This window comes from Cataglyphis hispanica, chromosome 6 (assembly GCF_021464435.1).
Source record: "Cataglyphis hispanica isolate Lineage 1 chromosome 6, ULB_Chis1_1.0, whole genome shotgun sequence".
NCBI lineage: Eukaryota > Metazoa > Arthropoda > Insecta > Hymenoptera > Formicidae > Cataglyphis > Cataglyphis hispanica.
In genome coordinates this window covers 1,010,845-1,036,053 of record NC_065959.1, presented here as the reverse complement: position 1 = coordinate 1,036,053, position 25,209 = coordinate 1,010,845, and the positions used below count along the sequence as shown (strand labels likewise).

At 29.3% G+C, this 25,209-nt stretch overlaps 1 protein-coding gene and 2 long non-coding RNA genes across 4 annotated transcripts in view; 2 read left to right on the top strand and 1 right to left on the bottom strand.

The window, feature by feature from the left end:
* LOC126850522 (tachykinins) overlaps nt 1–25,209 on the bottom strand; it is a 48,931-nt gene that overhangs the window by 19,110 nt on the left and 4,612 nt on the right. The window lies entirely within an intron of this gene.
* The window catches only part of LOC126850555 (uncharacterized), a 50,040-nt gene that overhangs the window by 20,283 nt on the left and 4,548 nt on the right, over nt 1–25,209 (top strand). The gene's annotated exons all lie outside the window — the stretch shown is intronic.
* Nucleotides 13,199–14,601, top strand: LOC126850554 (uncharacterized). The gene is made up of 3 exons (XR_007687554.1): nt 13,199–13,587; nt 13,653–13,767; nt 13,849–14,601. It is a non-coding gene; the product is annotated as an uncharacterized LOC126850554 (long non-coding RNA).

Below are 25,209 nucleotides of genomic sequence, written 5' to 3'. Positions count from 1 at the left end.
TAAAAGGAAGAAATTATGTCGACGAACAGAAAGTAGATGCACGGATGAGGCAATTGAACGAAGAGAGTGATGTCAGTGATTTTGTAAATCAGCAATCAGCTTTTAATAAATTTTATTCTCAGCAAAGTACGAGATATCAAACTCGTAAATCAGCCGCGCTCTCTTATCAAGCTCCATTGCAGAACGAAGGCTATAGGGGACGTTATATCTCCAGATATCGTTATCCTGTAAGGAGATCCAGACAACCGACTTCTTGGGGTCTGAGTTCGCGATCCAACAGGTTGATGGGGGTGCCTGAGACGAGCTCGCTGCCGCAGTGGCAGACTTCGCGATGGGAGAACGAAGTGGGATCTCCCCTCAAAGCATCAAGCTCCATTATGGGAACGTTAATCGATAGGAATTATCGACGAGCGTGGGAGGCGAAATACAAGAATAACACGGATCGACGGCGACGAGAGCCGGGCATTTTAGGGGAACATGGGTTGCCGTGTTATCGCAGGCCGAGTTTCTTAAGAGAATCCGGGAAGCTGTGCGAAGTGGTACGCACTAGCGAGAATAAGCAACAGCTCGGCTGCTGTTGCGAGAACGTCGAGCAAGATGAGACGATTGATTGGTCGAGATATTGTCGTTATCCAGAAAATGTGAACGATTTCGTCTGGCATAATTTTCGGCCACAATTCGAGAGCACTCGTTTAAACGGAATGAACGAACGGATCAATTACACCAAAAGGAAAATATTGCCTAAATCGGTGCGAAATACTAATAGAGGAGAAGTTGATTTTTATTTATCAACGACAGGAGATCCGCGATATGAGACAACGGTATATGATGATTTCGCGTTCGACAGATCTGAGACAATCTCCGATGATATCAGGAGAAATGATCACGGCGATAAGATCGAATTAGAAGACTTAAAGCCGCACGTATCATTTCCAAATGAGTTGGCGTATGAAGCGCCTCGCGACGATTCGAGTGAAATGACTCGAGAATATAAATTGAGCAACGATCTAAAGAAAAGTCAAGAAGAAGCGATGGAAACGCGGAAAATGTTACGAAAAAAGGCTACCAGGAGATATCCTTTGGGCAAAGAATTATCTCTCGAGACAGGAAAGACTCCTGGGAAAATTACACCGGAAAGTTACTCAAGATTAAGACACGATGTTGCAGAATCTGCGTGCGAATGCAAGGAACCCTTCCACGATCCTCCAGCGGCGTGTCTAACTGGTTCTTGTACTTGCATCGGGAATAGCGGAAATGCTGAAAGAAGTGACAGCGATTCATCGCGAAGGGTATGTACGGTCTGCTGCTGCTGCTCATCATCTTCCCTTGACGAGACGGATCCGGTAAAGAAACTCGAGTCTTTTTGCGAGAAAGTGAAGGCGGTAAATCAGAATGTATTTCACAAGACATTGAGATCCGCTTTTTCTAACACCGCGAGAACCAACGCGCAGCAATATTCTTACGGCGACGAACAGAATCGATCCGAAATCAGCACCGAGACGGCCACCCGCGTCTCGAAGCCCATCGAAAAAGAATGGTTAACGGATCCTACTCGCCTGAGATTTGCCAAACCGAAGCACAGTCGTGGCAAGACGAGTTTGGAAAAAATTCTTATTTATCCTCCGCGGGGAGAAGTCGGGCCGCCTTTGACGCTCTACAAACAATCGTCGAATATAAACTGTCGGGTGAAGGGCGACGTTAACACGGGATTTCGCTATAGCGTGACGTATGTGCAAAAATTCGTGAGTCCGTCGTGGATGCCTAATTTATCACCACAAGTCCTTTCACCGGAGACAGACGAGGAATGCGGCTGTTCCGCCGATTACGGCTGACTCATCGGTGGATCCGATTGATCTCGTCTTTTCGAAGATGAATCTGTTTCGGGATGCAGTTATATACAGGAGCAATTACGTTAATGGAGTGGTACGGATGTCTATCTTTACGTTGTCCATAAACCTCGTTTCACTTACTCCGGCAATTGCATGCGTAATCAAATCGAATCTCGATTAACATCAGGAAAATTGTCTTATGAGGGGACATAATTTTGAGAAACGAACCTTTTATGGAAATCTGCTAGATCTCTCTTTTCATTCGCAAAAATTGTTCGTCAAAGTAACATATTTCTAATATTTTTAATTTTTTTTTTTTTATATAAAGATAACTTGTGTTATTTCGTATTGTAACTGACAAAAAATTTATAAGTGCGATACATATATACATATATACATAGAAACTATTTTATTAGATTTAATAAATAGACAAATGAAATAAAACACAGATATTAAATAAAATAAATCGTTAAACGCTTGTCTTTGTCAATTGCAAGATTCTTTTTTAGGCCCTCCTACACAAGCTCCTACGCAAGTTCTCTTTTCAAATGCGTCGAATATAAGCAGATTTTAGCAACGACCTACAATGTAAAATGGAATGAATTTACTTATACAGTATTGCTTGAGGAAGATATACTATTCGTAAGAAGTTCAGCAAGCAATTCGGATAGCTTTTTCATCACGAATACGACACTTCAAAATAAATGACTTTCCTCATTAACGTATCTTATATATTTATGAAAATGGTACAATGATATTATTCCTTTTCGGATAACATTACAATTAAACAGGAAACCTATCTTAAATTTCTCCCTTATTCCGATACATCAAGATTTATACATATACGCAATAAAAGATGTCAGTATTTTTTTCCGCATGAGATTCTTGAGTGCAAAAATTTTATTTTTTTTTTTAAATAAGTATTATATATATTTTTATAAAAATTTATATGAATTTTGAATAAAATTATTTTCAAATAATATATATTGAGATACAATTATATCATATGAATCATATTTCATTATATTTAATGAAGCATCGAAAACATTATAAGTCATCATATGTCTAGAGTAAAAATATATTGAAATTGAAAATATCTTACATGTATATTGTCGAATGAAAAAATTGTAAACTGAAATATTTATCTTATCAAAACTACATTTTTTAATCATTTATTATAATTTTTGCTTAAAAATAATAAGAAATAAATTTATATTACCGATATGTAATATACACATTTTATATATATACTATTTATATAATTTCAGTATACATGTCACATATGTTATACGCATAGCTTAAGCTTGACTATTTCGAATTGGTACGCAGGTGTCTGCAAGAGAAACACGACACAATATTAGCGTGAAACGTGAATTCTCTAGAGATTACAAAGGTCTCGTACTCTATTATTACTTTTATATATATGTCTAACAGATTTATAATTAAAAAAAATATATATTACGTCATGGAATTTTTTTTTTTAAACATGAAACAAAATAGGCAAGAAACTAAAAAAATATATACATTTATTTTAAATAGATTTAATAAAATATTAGCGCGTTTGACGAATTTACGAGAGCTAAATCTCTGCCCTTATTACTTTCATATCTAACAAATGCAATTTTGGAAGACATTCAGGGTGTATAAAAATTTTTTTTTCAGAATATCACAAATCAAGATACGCAACATGAAAAAGATTTGCACAGATATGAATGGATTCTTTTGATATTTAATAAATTATTTTTATTATATTAATTATTTTTAGTATATTATACGATCAGAGAATTTGCCATTAAATGAATATCTGGGAGATTTTGGGATATTTTACACATATACATAAAAACACACACTTTTATCATGTATTGTCTCGATATTGCTACTTGTTCTGAAAGTGAACTGATGCAAAGTATTCGAATGATTTCAGGCAGAAGTTAGATACCTTTGAACGATTCTGTCGAGCGTGGTTTACCACAAATCACTTTGAGAATTGTTTCTCTCTTGTTCTTTTCTCTTTCATTATTGGAAAAAACAAAAGACTTTATGCGGGTTTGCGTATTTTAGACGCAAATAATCAGACGTTTTATAATGTCATTTCAATCTTCCATTCGCTTTTTGTTTTTTATCACAGATGCATGCGCATAATGACAATTTTGTAAAGAAAATATCGAAGCAAAGCTAACAGCGATTGGCATAAAGAAGTTAAACCTTTAATGAGATCGCACCGAACATTTTTCGTCTATCCGCCGATAAACGAATGAACGGTGCTTTTATATACGGGTACACAATTTTTTAGCCTTTTAAAAGTAAACCACATGAAGCTACATGCAATTCTAAAACTATTTGCTTTTATTTACAAATAATCCTATAAGCAAAACTTGTCATTATTATCTATTGCCATAATTTCTTGGCAAAACGTATTTTAAAAGCAATTATATTTTTGGATTTATTTTAAAAAAGGGCTTGAAAAAGAGATAAATTGTACTTGCAAAAAGATAGATAAAGTGTACTTATTTAATATGTGAAACAGAAAAGGAATATATTTTCCTAAATGAACTATAAATTACACTAGAAATATGTTTTTTCTAACATTAGGTAACTTATGATTTTTTTTATTAACGTATATGGTATATTTTTTAAAGAATTGTGTTGATAAGCACATTAACTAATAACTAATATGATTACATTAGAACAGAATAATCTGTCAATCTTAACGCAAACAATGATAGGCAACTTTAAATTTCCGTCACGCAACAATAAATTAGATCACTGGTAATGCTTGCGCGTTGCGTGCCCTTATCGTCCTAAAACTAGAGAAAAAAGTATACTGCGATAAAATTGACAGTGACGGATGCATATATAAAAGGTGCACCCAGTGTAAAAAAACGATTTCTAGTTGGATCACAATCGACCATTATTTACGGTTGAAGTAATGTTTCGTCTCGTTTCTAGATTTTTTTGGATTCAGAATGAAAATTAATGTATTTGAGAAAAACGCGACATTATACACATTTATAAGACGTGTGGTTTCATATTTATTTATAATGTTTCTACGATTTGTTCTTTAATAAATAAAAACTCTCGCAAAGAAAACTCTTATATACAAATAATTCTTCTGTGTGTGTGTGTGTGTGTGTGTGTGTGTGAAAAATTTCTATTACAATATTTTTATCGTATCAACATATTTTCAGTCACGACAAATATATTTATTTTTAAGTACAGAATATATTCTAGGTTATTATTTTTTTTTGAATGAAGCGTGTCTTAAGATACTATTTTCTTTTGATTATATTCCTATAAATAAATGGAAAATCTTTTGTGCAGTGGATGAGGAAATACTGAGAAGATATGCGCGATTTTCCTGAATTGCGGATATCTCAGCGCTCATGTATTTCAGATAACACACAAAGTATTCTAGTACTTTTGTATCGACTTTTATTTTATTTTAATTTTTAATTGATGTTTTTTCGCGAAAATTTAATTTAATCTTTCTCACAAATTTTTATTACTTGACATTAAATATCAGTAATTAAATTAAATATTATTTGCATTTTATTAATTATAATTGAAAACACTTATTATTTTGGCATACACATATCTGCCAAGCAATAAATAATTTTATATTAATCAAAATAATTTATTTGTGAAAAAAATGCAAATAATCTGAATATTTTATACATATACACATACACATTGTGCCACGTATAAGCTCTCATTTGAAGAGACTGTTGATTTTGAACGAGAGAAATAATTTTTTTTTTGTTTTTAGCGTAAATGCGCTTTCTCTCGACAATAATTTCGATAATAATTTCGATAATTATATTTTTACACAAAATTTTTTCAACGAGTTTTTGCTTTCAAATTATATAATTATATAATGCCTTTTTATACACAATATCAATATTTGTAGAATCTTTTTATTTTGCGATTTACATTCATATTTACCGTTTTTTACTCTTCTTTAATGCAAAACAAAAATTAGCGCAAATAAAAGATTTAGAAAACGCGTCACTTACACGTAAAACTTATAATAAAAATAGAAAAATATAAAAATTTATTATATTAATATATTCAAGTATTAATAAAATGTATACCACAAAAATGCGTAATATAAATATAAGTTACTAAAAAAATAGACACGTGTATCGCAAAAATGTTGTAAGAGAACGAGTGAACTAAATAAAAGTTTATTCAAAAAAGATAAAAGAGAAAATTCACAATTATCGATGACAGGGAAACAAGTAAAACAATAGAGACATTCGGAAATTAGTTGATTTAAAAATGAAATGATAGAAAACAGTATAATTGTATCGACAAATTTCAAATCGACAAACCGACGAGCAACTGCAACGGAGCTACGAGCTACGAGAAGTAGTAGAAAAGTAAGGACAAAAAACTACAAACTTTTTTCTTTCTCAGGTTTCCCTCTCGAGTTTTCCTCGTAAAATATCTTCTCCTCAAGATACTTGCATTTTACTGAACATATTGAGAGATAAAATAATATTGCCCAAGAATTTTTAACCATGGATGCTTTAATATAATAAGTTGATTGTAAAGAATTTAAGAAAGAAAAGGTTAAGCATGTTTTATTATATTGTTTAAACAAATATTAAAATCATTTTGCTTTTGATATTTTTTATATGATTATAAATGACATAAACATAAATGTAACTTTAAACGTAAAAATATATCAATAAAATATATATTTGAAATCACTGATTTCAAAATAATTGGAACAGCGAAGAGTCGAAAAAGAAATAAATATTACAATTATCTTCTTATAACATCAATTTCAGATTTTAATTGCATAAGAGAGATGATAAAAAGAAATATAATACATTACAAATGATGTTTCATATTTACGTATTTATGATTTAATCCTAAGTTTACGCTTCTTATGAGTATCATGATCTTGCCTTGCAACTAAATTGTAATCACTGACTTGCGTGAAGAAAGATTTGCGATATAACGATAACATAAAATTAGAAAAACACGAGAAATGTGGACAGCAACTCTAGACAATAAAGACCAGCCGAAAAGAGGGTGCTCAAGCTTAAGTAAAGTTTCACATTGCCGCAGGAAAGGTTTTCACACGATTTCATTTATAATGATTGCTGCTCTTGGGGTTGTAATATCATATCTCCTTAAATCATAGTCTAATTTTTCTGATACTATCTCTACGCATAATACCATCTGCATCATTATATATACAATACAGTTATTTGGTTTTTTATTTCATATTTACATATAAGATAAAAACCATTGAAAATATCATATTAATTTTATCATTTGTTACGTAATAAATATGTTCTTAGTTTAATATTACTTTTTTAGACAAAGTAATTTATGATGGGCGTATAAACGTTTTATGTATATAAGCGCCATGTTATTAATAAAATTTTACAATATTATTTATTTTCTGAAAAATAAATTCAGTTAAAAATTAAATAAAATCTTTTACTGTTTTTTTCTTAAAAGACGAATGATTGATTCCTGAACAATAATGCGTTAAAAGATTTATTATGCAAATTATATGTTTATTGATTATTAATTACATTAAATCCTTTCTGACTACTTTAGAAAATTAAACTGCAACTTAATATACAGATAACCAAGCAACAATATTTTATAATTCTTGTAATATATTTTTTCATTTTTAATATATTTTTTTAATGATGATTAACAGATCGATATAATTTCATTGGACTTAAGCTTAATTTTTATAATGTAATAATCACTCTATTATTCTTCATCTACTTATCTAATATCTAATATGTAGATGATTAATTTCACACTTTCTCAGTCTAAACGATCTATCATAATGCTGCTAATAAATGAATTTAGGAAATAACTTTGACTTCCAATTAGATTAAATTGATAAATCATCCATTGTGGATGATGTACAATATCATACGACATCTGTAGCTTTAAAACCCTTAAGAATTACGGATTAAAATTGTACTCTCTTTCGCTTCTTCTTCTCACTTTGACAGCAGTATTTCATTTCACTATTACCTTCCGGGAGCGAAAGAAAGTGCTCGAGAGACTTTTAAAGTAGCGATAAAAAAATCATTAAACGCATGAAACGTGTTCTTCGCAACACATCACACCAAACAATTGTGCATTTATATAATGAAGACGCGTTTCAGAAGATACTCTGGTTTTTAAATATTCTACGAAAAATTATAAATATTTATGAAACAAAAATTCTTTATGCACGTATTTAAAAAAAAATATATATATATATAACTAATATAATAAACATTTTATAAAAATATTTAGTGTACTCAACTAAAATGTATTTTGTAATCTTTATATATTTATTTTATTCTAAAAAGTAATTTATAATGATAATTATACCTTTCCTTAAAGATACAAACAGATTATAAATCATAAGTAATTTAAGAAAAGAAAAATAAAAACAAGAAAGAGAAAGGAAATAGCAAATATTGTACTATTCTCTCAATTACTCACACGAAGGATATAATGAGCTTACTTTTCATTTCCAGTCATTATGAAATAGTGGCGTTAGAAAAATCGCTCAGAAATAAAACTCTCTCAGTAATTCTTCAGTAATAACTACACAGTATTATTTCTAAGTTTTCTTTTTCGACATCAAAATAATAGTGTGCTATCTGCGTTGAATTTATTCAACAATGCGTGTTTCAACTTGAAGGTGGATTGAAAGAAGCATTCAAAGAAAATCATATTGATATATTGCGTATTGTTTGATGAAATATAATGCATTTATGATATAAATGTTTTATATAATGGCGGTTATGCAACGATTTACACATTGAATAAGAAAATGTCTCACAATATTCTCAACGTTATCGCATTTTCATAATTTTCTAAATTAATTGTATATAATAAAACTATATATTTAAAAAAAATATATATACTCGTGTGCAGTTTTGCAATTGAGCAGCATGTTTTAAAACTGTGAATAATTTTCTATATTAAGTATAACGTCTTATTTTTGTCGGTTTTTTATGTGTGAGACTCTCTTAATTCCTCCTTCAGCGATTATGTGACAAGGTATATCGAACGTCATCATGTTACGATATGCTAGAATGCATTTCATGCGTCATCGTAATCAGCAGATAGAATCAACCCCTGCTTGTTATGAGTTACAAGAAGTAATCTCTCGCTTGAATGCAAAAGTATCCTACGCTTTTGTAATAAATCTTCGACGCTTTGTAATTATTTATGCTTAAATTGAATGAAAGTGCTTTTATATATTTCAAGTGGAACGTACGTTAATTATTATATTTATATATGTAGAGATGTGTTATCTAGGCTATTTTTATTTATATACAAGATATCTCGTGAGATACATGGCTTCGATAATTACGCCGTACACGAAGGAGGCGGTGAATGAAGTTCAAATATATGAAGAATTTCAAATATATTTTCATAAAATTTTTTTTGTAGTAGCATCTACATGTAGATGTTGTATAAAAAATATGAAAAAGACGCATTTTCCGCTAAATTTTGACATATATTCTATAACGATTCTGTTGCCACCTTGTAACGCAATTTTTCTATAGTAACTCACTCACATTTCTTATAAAATAATATAAATGCCGCGCGATGTAACTTCATTTTCTTGTTCTATGAAAAGGACTGATGTGTCTGATGTATTTGAATTTTTACTGAGATTAGAATGGATGCGTATATATATCAACCAACACTAACTCGTGCAGACTCGTCAGATTGTTAGCTTGTTAGCTCGTAATGACCATTTGTGAGTGGTGGGCGGCACTTTAAACCGACAACGTATCAATTCTCTCCTCCGGCTCGGAGGTTTCGAAAACGCACGTCAATTTTGAGGGAAGAGTATACTTGCGTATGATTATCTAATGGATCTCAGAACAAACAAACTCTTGTGAATTTTATCGGAAGGTAGCGTAGCAAAAACGGCACGGCGCGGCGGTATTGCCAAGAGATGATGTGCACATACATCTCGAGAAAGTTTCAGCTACGTATATATCCAATATACACAGTGTGTGCGCGGCGATGATAATTGCTCCCGATGCATATAGTTCGTACAGTAAATGCTATAATCATTTTAATCGGCAGGCACATCCTTCAACCGCTGAGGATTTCATTAGAAGTCACTTGTCGGAATACTCGGTAGGTGCTTATAGGAAGCCACGCACGTGCAAACTCGATATAACTGTCTCATAACCGCCCGATTATAATTTACCGCCTCGCGCAATTTCACAGCTCAAGATTAAATTGTGAAATTCAGTGCAATTTGCTGGAAAACCTTAGAACTGACATTTTCAAATCGAGGATGTGAAGTAACGCATAGTAAACGGACGTGAAAGTGACGTGACCGGCATCCGGTGGACGATGTATAAAAATATCGTCTAGCAATGTTGTAATGTGTAATCTGAGAAAAAATACGACGTCTCTCTCTCTCTCTCTCTCTCTCTCTTTCCTCTTTTTCATTCTCCGAAAGAAAAACGTACGTGCAGGTGGCTTTCGGTCCTTACATAACATGCATCGTAAAATGCACGTCGTAACTTTTCATCTGAAGAATAACGTGGGAAACTGTGCACATGGGAGACTGGAAAATCTGAACGAGGTCAATATTAAACAAAGCTGTGTCAAAAAGGAAATATTCCAAAATGTCATTAATTCAAAGCATCAAGCATAGAAGTAATTGTTTAACAAGTCGAATTAATGGTACAGTTAAGTGATTTAGTATCAAACAAAAGATTTTAATTTAAATGACAGATTTATTTTTGCATCCCGTCCTTTTGCATCCTCTGTCTAATTTTCGACTAGAATTTTAAAGAATCGTGTTTGTTTATTTAAGTCTAAATGCAAAAATCTGTTTTTCAACTCAAGATAATACTTAATGTGTTATTTACGTAAAACAAATAAAATCTAAAATCAGACTGCTAGATATAAAATAAGATAATGGAGTTATAATATGACTTTTGTATATATATTTTACTATATTTAATACACGCAATTATTCATTATGTGTATTAAATTTAAATATCAATGTTATAATATTTAACAATATTTAACAATATTTAGCAAAAAATTAAATTAAATCTTTATATGAATATCAAATATTTATTATTACTTATCAATATTATTTATTAAATATATTTATTATTATTTATTAATACCATTTAGTGCATAGAAAAGATGTAACCTATAGAGATGCATTAGAGATGCGCGGAATTAAAGTGTAACCATTTTTTTGGCAAAAAACAGTTCCGTAATTATTTTATTTGTGTGGTCACATTCTTTTACGTAAAATTACAAAAGATTTCAAACACATTTGGTCAAAGAAGATATTTTTTTAAAAGGCTTCTATTTTAAAAAGATTACGTTTTCCAAGTTCACGTTGGTGTCACTAATTAATTAAAAGTTTTGTTATATATATATATATATATATATATATATATATACGAAATATTTATGAATAATGAAACCTACATTTTCTTTAGTTTATAGGCAAAGACAGAAACATGCATCTCTTTCATTGCCTCTATAACTGTAAGAAATCTGTTAAAAAAATGCAAGATAAATAAGATGTTATTTAACAATGCAAGTAAATTATAATGTTTTTGAATTAATTAGTGTTAAAATCATTCATCGATTTCCTATTGTGAATTAGAGAGAGTAATATAGAGAAGCTTGAACAACTTGTTAATTGAGAAGAAAGAATTTAATTTATATTTTTATAAGCTACAAGGCCATCTAAAATGCTAGTTTTAAGCGTACCATTCAAAAAGTTCAAAAATAAAAAGTATTAGTTTTACGCGCCTTTGTTCTCGTTCTTTGTTCTAAGGCCTGTTGGTCAATGTCAGACTGTGTCGACGGAACATTGAGAACAGAAATACATATATATATATATATATATATATATATATATATATATATATATATATATTTCGTTCACCAATGGAGGTTGTTTAATGATTGTTAGCTTTTAGAGAGAGAGATACGGCACGATACGCTATGCCATACCTTTCCATTCGCTAACGCGTGACTACATATACGAATTATATATGGAAATGTATATGAGCGAAGAGGCGTGAAAAGAGTAGCGGAAGTTATGTTCATGAATTCGAGTGTTGCAGTTATGCGATACACAATACAAGGCAATTTTTGCAGTCGCAAAGGTAAATATATTTTGTATTCACTCGGCACAACGTTAAGAATAATAATTTAATAAAATGTTATTCCTCTATTCATCGCTTATTTTTATTTCATGTTTCTGCAGCTAACAATTTGTGGAACACTTTATAGGAACTTAAAACGTAATATTTAACGATATATTAATGATATATTAATAGCGCGATAAAACATTGTGTAATACGATATTTATTATAATGTAATTTAAAGCTTTGTGTATAAAGCTGGAATAAATATCAATAGATACTCCTGGATGTATTACAAAGATTCTCAGTGTTTTAAATTAAATATTTTCTATTTTTGATATATACGTATATCTCTCTTTCTCTTAAAGAGTTTCATGTGTTAAAACATAAAATGTATTAAAAACAATGCGATTTAAATACTCAATTAACATATTAAAAACATATAAAATTATTTATCGATATCAAGAATAAGATGTATTTTTATTGATGTAAATAATGGACTAAATATTTTATATAAATTTTATTGGAAATAATGAATTAAAATATTTTTATTTCATCTGTTTATTACATCTGTTTATGGTGTTTGGTAATTTATTCGTATTTATTTTTCCATTTTACTATTTTTACTAGCTATTTTAATTAATTACATATGCATTGCATAGTTTCTAATTTATATACTAAAATTAAATTTCAGTAACCTGTATTCTCTAAAATTATCGTGAACAATTATTTCTATTTTTAGCTAGTTATATTTTGAAGCTATTTATTTCAGAGATTCGACGCTCTTACATCATAACATATATAATTAGTAGTATAGGCAGAATTTAAGGACGCACGAGATAAGCGGCGTGAAGAGCTCTACTCAGTAATTACGAGAAATCTGCGTGGTAGTAAAGCTGCGACCTAATGCCACCATTATAACATATATTGACTTTTACACCCCCGCTCGCATTAAGCAACATTAAAAGAACACGTGGTTTTAAAAATCAAAATGTAACTTTGCTGCAATATAGATAAATATTACAATTAATATGACGATCTCTGAAAATCGATTTGTAATTGTCAGATAAGAAGCAGATGTATCATCAAAGATGTAAGATTACGCGATACGATTTTGACTTTGCGATCTTGTACCTACATGCTAACAATTGCCAAAGGACTTTTGCTGTTTTATTTGCGTATTTGATTCAAGCCATACCACGCTCTCAGGTCACTGTTTATTTTCCTTTGAAACGGATAACAAGAGAGAGCGGTAATGTTTCGATACGGCGAGGCATTATTTACAATCTTTTTTCTTCCTTTCGAAACATTTCTGATATGAAATTGTAATCAAATGTGTCAGTTTCGATTCGAACGTACAGCAGTCGGCAGATATTTTCAATTATGGCTAACGATAAAATTCAATCCGACGAAAATGTCCAACAAAAATTTCGCAATTTTATTTACTTTTATTTTATTGTCTTTTATTTTATTTGTGTACCTCTTTATTTTGGTATAATATACATGTTCGCGCAAATTTTTACTCAATTATTATTTATGACTTCTTACTCAATTGTTGACCTGTGATATCTATAAGCTTGGAAGAATATCGATTATAGACGACATCATTTTCTTGATAAAATAAAAAAAATGTAAGTATGCAAAAGTTTATATATTAAGATGACATAAAATTTGATTTTTTTTTTTTTTAATATAGGCATACTTTAAAATTTTTTTTAAAATATCGGCATTACTTTAAAATTTTTATGAAATATTCATATCTGACCGCGCTAATCACATAAGATTAATTAACAGCTCTCTATAATAGAAAGGTAAATAAATGAAAAAGATAATATGTTTTTATTTCATAAAGAAATAAATTATATTTATTCTTAAACCTGTTATTTTTTCAGCGTATTTAATATATGACGAAACATATATACAAACAACAATGTAATTCAAAAAAACTATTAATATGAATCTGCATATATGACATAAATTCAAACTGAAGCAGGAGGACACAAAAACAAGCCAACTATACAGATATTAAAATCGCGATTTATACGGTTTACACGGCTGAAATCATGGCTTTGCGATTTGATGATTATCAGTTATCTTTAATAATAACAAGCAAAAAGATAGGAAATTAAAATGTAAAATTAGTGCGTGTATATATTTGAGTCTGAACTGTTATCGCCAATTAATATAATGAAGAATCGTGTTTTGTCGTGTTCCTTTCTATGCGTTCTTATTTTACACTCTAATCGACAAGCAATCTATTATTTATTGTGCTGATGTATGCGCGTAAATATATAATTTTCTTTCTACATTTAGTACAAATTGACAAAAAAGGTTATTACAATTACATAGTAATCACTTTATATTATAGCGTATAATCGAAATAGCATAAAATCGAGATATTATCGAATTTAATATATCTCACATTTTAACTCTGTAGTGTCGTAAGCGAAAATATCTCAAATATTTTTATTATCCTTTTAATAGAATTATAACAATATTATATTAATGACATTAATAAATTTACAATACATTGACATATTTTATTTGAAAACGAGAAATATAATTTACAATCATGCTATAAATACAACTACATAATGTAAAAATATTTTTACAAGGTGAAAAAGACAAAAAGAGAAACGTTTATAAAATTATCTATAAAATACAAAAGAATATTGTGTATTTTTAAATATAATTTATAAATTTATGCACAATATTATGATGTATATGTATATGTATATTTGTATATATATATATATATATATATATATATATATATATATCAATGTTGCAAATATATTTTAGAAAAAATAAGAATATTTTATATAACTGCTTTTCAGAAATAGCAATTTGTCAAATGTTGTTATCGCTCGCAACCTTTCGCAGTTTCCCCTTGTGGAATGTTTATTTATTGGTTACTTTGACATTTCGTATATATGATTTATCAGACGTGAAAGATAAATTAACCGCATATATCGTAAAAGCAGAGTAAAGACTAAAAAACCATAAACGAGATTAAATCAATTTTTTTTCCCTCTTGACCATCATATTTTTAAAAATCATTATATACAGTTGTCATTGCACACGCAATGTAATTACAATTTCGCATGTAACCAAGTATTAGGTTCAAATTTATTAGAAAATTGTAATAATATGTACAAAGATCGAAAAAAAAGAATGCAAATGTATAATATCTTTTTTTGCATACGAACGTGGACGAGAAAAGCGAAAGGAAAAAAGTATGCATTAGAAATATGTAATTTTTTTCTCAGTCAATATCCTAGTCTATTTATCTGCCTCTCATTCCCTATCTGTTCTCCCTTGCATCACATATTTTTATACGCTTTCATATTCTATAGAATATTCATTTCTCTCGACGCTACATAAATTTACAGGACAGTTCTCGAGGGATATGTGCGTCCAATTCATTGCGCATCAATATAAATCGGCATTAAACTTAAAAAAGCATAATCTTATCGTTGCATGTTTCTGCCTACTGCTGTAAAATGATTTTCGAAAGAACTGATTAGCGATATTCCGAAGAAATTATCCTAATAAATCAAGCTTTATTAATAATAGGGAGAGAGATATCTCTTACACATCAAGATTAAGGAGAAATATAAAATACTTCAGAATGAGTCAAATTTTATAATAAATTGCTCAAGAAATTTAAGATTATTTGAAATTATTATTCGACTTATAAAATATAATTTTTATCATATTTTATATCTGTTATGTTATATTTGATTTGTAGTTTGCTTTATACATGCTCATATAAATTATGAATGAAAAAAGGACTATTCTTTAAAATTATTGCTGCTATATATATGTACATATATACTTAAAAAAAAAATTAACATATGTCTTGAATCTTTTTACTGTATAATCATAATTCCGTAAAACGCTAATTCAGTAAAATTTACTGATTAATGATTATTTTTTATACGTTTATTTTTATCTATTATTTTGATCTCATTTAAATAACACGTATATTGCGGATACTGCATTGATGATAATATTTCTAAGCGATGTAAATTGTGTGCGTCGTGGGTGGCGGTTTTCACAGAGAATGCTTCATATTTGTTTTAAAACTTTGAATTCACGGAAAGCAGACCAGATTGAGAATCGGGGAGCAATTTACAATTATAATGCCTCTCTTAAGTACTACAAAGCAATCCCATGAACCGCATCGTTGTAGCTCTTTAGATCTTTTCAAATGGATGATTGCGCGATCCTGATCTGGGAAATTTAAATTGCTTTTAATACAAAAAAGAAAAATACTTACATTTATCCAAAATTGCATCTTCGAAAGTAATGCAATCAAATTATGACAATATGTTTGAATTGATAAATGTAAAGTAAACGATTGAAAAAATATTCACACACAAAGCTTAAAAGATTTCTAAAGAAATTTTTTTATTCATTCATATTGAGATATAGAGAAAAAGATCATTCTTTATGTATGATGTATGATCTATATGTGCGATGCATATTTTAAGCTTAGAAAAACTTATCGTTTGAAAAAACTAAAAATAATAATACATATTGCTATTTGTGATCTACAATACACGGAATTTTTTTGATTTTTTAGTCTTAATATTTAAACTTAATAGTTTTTAATCATTAGAAAGTCGTGTTGTGAACAGAATAACCGGTTGAATAATTTATCATAGCGAATGTTGTGAGATGTAAATGTTCTCGTATTTATAGAAAGATATATTCAACTTTTATTTCACTTCTTTCTTTGTGCAGATCTTATATTCTGATGTATGCCAAATTTATATACACTTCCCTAAGCTGTGAATGATATACAGTGTAACAGAATATCTGGCTTTCACTTATTGCGGTGTTTTATTTCTTGGTGCACTTCGATTAAATTTTAAATTACTCTCCAAAATTCTTTGCCTCTCTTCTTAATAGAAATTATTGTTATTTTAAATATAAATATAATTCTTTTAATAGACGTTAATATATTAAAATCAAGATATAAAAACAAAATAATAGTTTTAATTTGTTATTATAATTAATTTAATTTGGTGAACTGTTTGCAAGATTCTCATCGTTGATTTTAATTTGTATTAATCTGTAAACTTTAAGACGAGCGTCATTTCACGGCCGATGAATACAAAAGTCTTATTTCTTTTTTTTTTTTAAATTGCGTATTTAGAAGCTGATTAAGTTCAAGCAATAACGGAGTGCTATCCAATTACCGCCGGATTAGTGTCCGGTTAGCTGGCAATGAGAAAACTTGTCTGCTTAGGACGATTACCGCTTAAGAGCCTCCAAATTGTATTTACCTCGAGCTCGTAATCCGCGATTTACCACGTAAATTTCTAACGAGCTTCCAATCAGAATCTCATCTTATCTCATCTTAACATCTGGCTCATCTGTCGCAATACACAGGATTGTATATTTTATAAATAAGAATGACGGGGAGGAGGGGGCGGCAATAATTTTTACGTACATAATTAATTTCGCAATGATATGTATATAAATATCAAGAAACTCAAACAAAATATATTATACTTATTGTTAATTCAGTTTAAAACATTGTCGATTATCCGAAATTTTATTCCAACTTTCAACTTTAATTTTGATTTACTTTGATACTTTAAGCAATCAAATTATTCTATTAAAAAAATATTTAATCTATAGTTTTTTTGCCGAAAATTATTCTTTTAAACTTTTAAATGGGAAATTGTTCGTTTACCGTCTGTTTAAGGTACGAAGCAGTATATCAATACACACAATACAATTCTTATATAAATAAAATCTCTCAGAATTCCTAAGCGTGAGAAAAAAATTGAGGTTGAAAATAGAAGTAAAATTTCGACTCAGATTAGCACTTCAGCGTTTTTTTTTTTTGCACTACGTGTGCATGTTATAGTATAATATTTGCGCGACAATGTCGAGCCGGCAGGTAGTGACACGATCCGCTCTGTACGCCCTTCTTTAAAATGCGATTCATTCTCTCCTCTCTTTCTACAAACGATTAACAGTTTGTACGATTTAATCAATTCCAAAAAATTTATAATAATATAATATATTTTATAATTTATTTTAAAAAAGCATTTTATAGTGACGAAGCGTGGATTGACGGAGCACCTTATCAATGCTCGTTTTTTAAAGCATATTTATATTACATTGGGTTTACGTCCGATGAAACTCTCTCACTTTGAGAATTCATCTTTCACATTCTTTTAGGTAAAACGGTGCGAATAACTATCATCTATTTTCCTCTGTCTTATGCCTTTATTTATCATGTAACTCAGAAATGTTGGGCATCATAATGCGTCATAACAATATCCCGCTTATACTTTATCATACGATGCGTTGAAATCTCCCTGACATTCTCGTTTCATCTTACGAAGTGCTATCTTTTATGCTTAGCAAGCTTTCTGCGTGAGCACTTTACGCAACATTACCACATCTGACTGTTAATCATTCATATAAAATTCCAAGACCACAATTATGTAAACAAATTAATTATACTAACCGATTTCGGCTTGCAACGTTCCAATAGAATAAAAGCATACAATATTATCTTCATAATTTTCTCATTATTATTTTTATCTTATCATCATTATTTTTATAATACCGAAGATATTTTTACATGTATTAAAATTGTCAGCTAATGATTTTATCATAAATCTATTTTTTTATGGAAACAATATATTATTAGAAATAATAGATATCCATTTGTCTTTTTTTATCAACAATGTATCAATTATTAAGATCTTATTACACAGCCTTTTTTAAATAATTCAATAATTTAAATTAACTTCTCTATTTAATTAAAAGGTAAAGATTTACAATTTAACACAGTTCACCCGATTTTACAGTGCTAACACAAGAGAGTTTCTCCTCTTTTTCTTTGCCTCGCATTTCCTTCATTAATATGCAGCAGTCACGCAAACAATCCTGTACATCGGTATATGCAAATGAGAAGTGACTGAGTGCACATATCGCGGTTGAACGTGTGACAAAGTGATAATGTTATCGCGTAATGAACGGCTGATACGTAATAGGAGAGCGCGATATTTTGGGCATTACATTCGATACATTTCGCTTATGAAATGTTACTCGCTAGGATACACGCAAAATAGATCAATGAGGCATTTCCGTTACACGAGCGTCGTGTTTGTCGGTGTTGGGATTACAAGTGCTTGCGGTCGCGCATATCTCGCATCGCGATGCGACCATTCGTGGAGAGGAATGCGCGGGCTTCTTAAAGTTGCAGCTTCTCGACGAGGCAGAACTCGGCTTTCGTCGAGAAGAGTTTGTCTAAGAAAGAAAGTAGCGCGCGATTATATCCAACCGCCTCTGAACGCGAAGATGTAAATATGCAAAGTTGTTGCGTGTCGCGAAAATGTACGCCCGAACTTTGAAATCGATAACGCGTCCTCCACTTTTGTTTATCGAGGTGTTAAAGCCGTCGCGAAAATTGCGTACTTTCTTGCAAGCGGTTATTCTGAGGACGAAAGAGTATATTTTTGAAATAATAATCTACGATTCACGATGCGTTTACATGTGATTATCTTTTATTCCTTTGCTTATATATTCGCGATATCATATTTTATAAATAAAAATAAATTTAATATTAATTATTTTGCATTATGCCAGAAAGAAAGAGAGAGAGAGAGAGAGAGAGAGAGAGAGAGAGAGAGAGAGGAAGAAAGTTTTTTTATATAAAATATTCAAATATCATCAAAGATATATCTTATATCTTTTGCGAAAAAATACAATTAATTAAATCTCAAATTTTTCTGTATCTCTTAATTGCGAAAATTATATTACTGCTACATAAAATTCATTTAATTCTAAAACGTTTAATAGCTTTTCAAATATCATTACAATGCACAAAATTATATTATTATAATTTCTGATAAATTATTTCTTTTTTCTATTTATTGTAGATATAAAAACGTAATTATGAGAGAGAAAGAGAAAGGAAAAAATATTATATATCTAATGAAATAATATATTAATTCTAAATATACTGCTTGAAAAATGTAATGAAGGCTATCTCTTTCACATTATATGTATAAAGTTATGATAATTATTTTTGCATTATTTTTATATAAATATATTAATTAAATGTAATTAAATATAATTAAATATAATAAGTATAGTTAGTAAAATATTCCTTTTCTCTTCAGTTAATAGTAAGATATCAGACGCAACTATTATTATATATGCTAAAAGCAATGCCTTTATTCCTACGTGTTACAAATTTTTTATTTTCGTTCTATCATTGTGATTCAATACGTGTAATCTACGTGTATGTAACGTGTTGTATGCTCTTATATCTTTCTCAAGAAAAACACACTCCACTTTTCTCCTTTTCTCAGGAGAGTGATTTATGAAGTTTTCGTGAAGATCCTCCAAGGACCTACCTTCGTCATATTTGCGAGATGTTTATCTGTCGGTTTGTGTACCTCATAAGAATACAAATATCTCAATCGTATCTATCCCACTGAGATTTTTAATATTTTTCAAATTTTCTCATAGTAGAAACAATATCTATTTGTATTCCCATTGGCAGTTGCCATGTGTATTCTACGTTGTAATACCGATGTAAAATTTGAAAGCTTAGAAGAAGAAAGCTGATAAATTATAAATTTTCATACTGTCACTTTTACGACGATTAAAAAGAAGCCTTTTAATTCGCGGAATGAAATATCACACATGCACAGATGCTACATTAATTTCTGAATTCACTTATTAGTCGTTATTTCTAATGTCTTCTCCAATGTAACACTCATTATAAAGCAGCAGATGCATTGTAGTATAATTGGAAAATGGCGCGCCTCGTAATTTCGATAAATGACACGCGAAACATCTCACGTGCTTTGTTATTAATAATCATTCTACAATTGTGGGTAATATATAATAGGATTTACGTGCTTAAGAGTTTATTACATAGAACGTATAAATGGGAAACATAATAGCATGAATCGGACTATCTGCTCATTTATAATTCGTCCTGTTCCGGCTCTTGTCCAACCAATAGATATTTAATAAATTTCATTAATTCATAAAATTGAAATAACGAGCGGCTATGCATTTATTACAAATTGAGAGCATAATTGATATTGGAGTTTTACGTGATGAGATAGATTTGAAGAATTTGTCACCTTCATGTGAACGTCTCTCTCGTAACATTGCATATAACGTCGATAACACCGCTATGCAATTTTGTCGCGATGCAGTCGGTGGGCAGGCTCAACAAGTGCACCGCCACTTTTTCTTTGTGCCTCTCGCGGAGCCCGATTAAACGCCAAACTTTTCGTATCGCGTGATATTCTGTCATTTCCCGAGTTGTTTTACAAGAATAGAAATTAAAGTTAGGTCTCCCGTTGTGTATCATAATGTTCGTTGGAAATATAATTCGCTGAAAATAAAACTTATCGTTTAAACATGCAGTCCTGATTTGCTAATATCTCGAAAAAATTGTTTTACAAATCTCATTTATGGTTGAAAAATTCTCTCAGCAGAGAGCGAATGCTGATATATATAACAATGATAAATCCCCAGTTATGACTATAGATTAGATCATCTCTCTCTCTCTCTCTCTCTCTCTCTCTCTCTCTCTCTTTCTCTTGGATCTTCACCAAAAAGTTATCTTAATTAAAAAATAAAAAGAAATTTTAAACTAAATTTCTGAGCAATTAGACATCTTAAAATTGCATAAAATAAGATTTATTATCTACTTAAATTTTTAAAACGCTAAAGTTTAAGTTCCCTAAATTTTTAATCTTGAATAATTATGTATTCGCGATTAATTCTTTTTGTAAAGACAAAGAAATAAAAATTATTTATATTTATATTTTACTGGCTATTCTATTATACATTTTTACAATAATTAAAAAAAAATATACGATAATCTCTGTGACAATCTATGCATTTATTTGTATATATATTAATTATTATCGTACAAGGAAGAGATTATTTCACAAATTAATTATTCAATGGATTAATTAATCAAATAATTAATTACATAGATTTTATAGCAAAGCAATGTAATTTCACGGCGATAAATGTTTCAAACGTTCATGAATATTTTGCATTTATATAAAATAATCTAGATTACTGAATGTAGACGTTACTGCAAATAGTATGCACATACAAGCACATATATATGTCAGACATACCGGCTATAGCACATAGAACTAATTATTGCTTGACACGTAATTTTTGTATAATTGCAAAGACAGGTTTTGCAAGGGGCCAACGATTAATTAGTATCTTAATTATCGTTGATGTTTCGCGATTTTCATCAAGTTTATGAGTGTTGGTAGCGTAACGAAAACATTTTAATTAAAACTGCCTATCTTTAGGGCAAGAGCGCGATTAGTATTCCCCGTACTTTTTAACAGATTAATTATCTTAGGAATTTTGTCTATATATACACACGATTATCTGCATTTCATTTACGCAATATAACTTAAGAGAAATTACTACATTATACTAATCATTACTTTTCACATAAGAAACAACGTAACTCTAATGTAATACTCTTTTGTAACAGTATTTGTAACAATATAATTAACAAACTTGAAAGGCGAAAAAAAGTAGTTCTTTATTAGGATTTTTTATTATTACGATTTATTTAAATTGGGTTTTAATTTGATATTTTGTTATATAAAAATATATAACATTGAAGTTTGAAAACATGCAAAAGATATTAATGTAGAAAACGGTTCATCAAATTTTCGTGAAAAAAAGTTAATTGCATATCAGTTTAAAAAAATATCTTCGTACATACAAAGAATGATGTATAAAGCTGTCGATAAAATCTGACATAAAGAGAGGATTTTGCGATAGTTCTTAGGAGCAAGAAGATATGTCGCATCAGCAAAAATATCGACAAGTTATTTACCGTCGATTAAGTTAGTATCTTATAGCATAAAACTGAAAAAATTGTGATTTAATATAATTATTTTGACAAAAATGGATTAAAATCTGAAAATAAATAGCGCTAATATTTTGTTTAATACATCGGATTTACGTTGTACCTAAATAAACGGATTGTTATTTGTCTATCTCGACCGATATAAATGAATTTTGTTTTAGTATTTATTGATATTTTGTTTTTTCTGTGGTCAAATATATAGATAGATAAATAATTCCGTGTGCGTGTGGAAATAGCAATTTACAAATTTGTTTGTCTGATGCAATGGAATAGAAACATTTTTCTTTTTTCTTTTTTTTTTTTTTTATAATACAATTAAACTCATGCTCTATACAAGAGTCGGATTAAAGGGTTACGGAAATTAATGCTAATCTGCAATACAGAACGGGTGTGATTATTTCACGTAACGAATGTTTTTCGCTGCTGCAATATCGAATATCGGTTTACGTAGAGTTTAAATGATATTTTTTAAATGAAAGGCAGTCTGAGTTTATCAGTTTAAATTACGAGATGTCCGTTTTATATTAGAACATAGAACGGAATTCGTTAAAATTGAAATTTGTTACAATATTAAAAAACGCCACAACGCAAAATCGAGGATAAATTATTCTTCTCAATAAAATGTTGACAATTAATGGTCTCTCACGAAATAAACCGCGGCCACAGAATATCAATTAAATAAAAAAATTGTCTCTTTTTTACTTTATACATACTTTATAATAATGTTTTTAAATCTAATTTTTTATTCACATAAATAAAACATGTAAGAGCAACGAAAAGCAATGTTAAAATTACAATTAAATGACCAATTTACAACGTCACGAAGATTGGGAACATAAAAGGGACTATGTGATGAAAATGTTCAAAATGAAAATTTGCACATATATACATATATATATATATATATATATATATATATATATATATATATATATATTGCTGGTAATTATAAGTTTCAAATTATGTTAACGGAATTTTCATTAAAGTCTGAATAATGTAACATAAAGTTTGTGATAAATACTAAAGATGCTATTGCAACTTTGTCATCTTTCAGCTCGAATTAATGAAAATAGCTTTAAAATATATAATATATATATAATTAATATATTATTGAAATTAGATTGACACATAGATAACAAAAGGAATAATTTGCATTTAATTATTTTTTATTTATATACAAATACTCCCTCATCATGCAAATGTTATGATCTAAACGATCATTGAATCTAGCCTGGTTTAATTAATTAGATTAATTTATTTTTACGATATAATAAAATTGATTGCTAGCACGTAATGCTCGTGTATGAGAGAGACATTAATCGCTCTTTGAATTATAATTTAATATTATCGTCATTTGCCATATCGTCAGATTGTATAAGTGTGATATATAACGAAAAGTAATCAGAATATTTTACCAGCAGAGATAAGAAAAGTAATCTTGAACGAGTAGCTGCACCTACACACTTTGCGCTGATATACATGCAAGGCACATTAATTCTAGACCGCAGAACAAAAGAAAAAAAAATAGAAAAAGAGAAAAAAGATTAGAACACGCGCTTGCCAACTTTTACAATCTTGCATACCATTGTCATCAGAATTATTTATCTCTATAAAGAAAGATATCAATTAAGATATTAAATAGGTATTTAGTATTTTCAATTAGTTAATTATTATATTGCACTATTAAATTATATTAATTATCAATTTAATTTAATAGTGCAATATAATAATTAACTATTATAAAAAATAAAAAATTTTATAATAAAAAAATACTTATACTTTAGTTTATTTGTGTAAATTAATTTGTAATTTTGTGTCATACACAAAAAAATATCTGTTGAGATATTTATTATCAATTTCGGTAATATCTTATAACAGCCTCCTAAATGGAGATGAATTCGTGTATGTGTCATGGACATTTGTCAATTGGAAGAGAATTCTTTTCAAGATATGTATATATAAATTAAGAAAGAATAATAGAAACAATGGAAGGATTAAAAGGAATTCTCTATCTCTCAAATTAAACACAATTCGAAATCTAAAACTAGACATATCTAGACAAATAATTTCCTCGACTTGATCTAAAAAAATAAGGCTCGAAAACTATATCTATATTTTTTAATATGTTATTATAGGCATAAATTCTTATTGAAGTAAATTTTTTTTAAATCAAAATAATCTGCATAAATTTATTGGTTACATTTTGTGCGCTCGTACATAGGGCATTCTATATGCATATGTGTTATAAAGTATTATGAAAAATTTAAATCTGTAGAAGGAAACAATTAAATTTTTAATATCTTGAAATTAGAACCATTGACCAATTCAAAAGATAGAAACA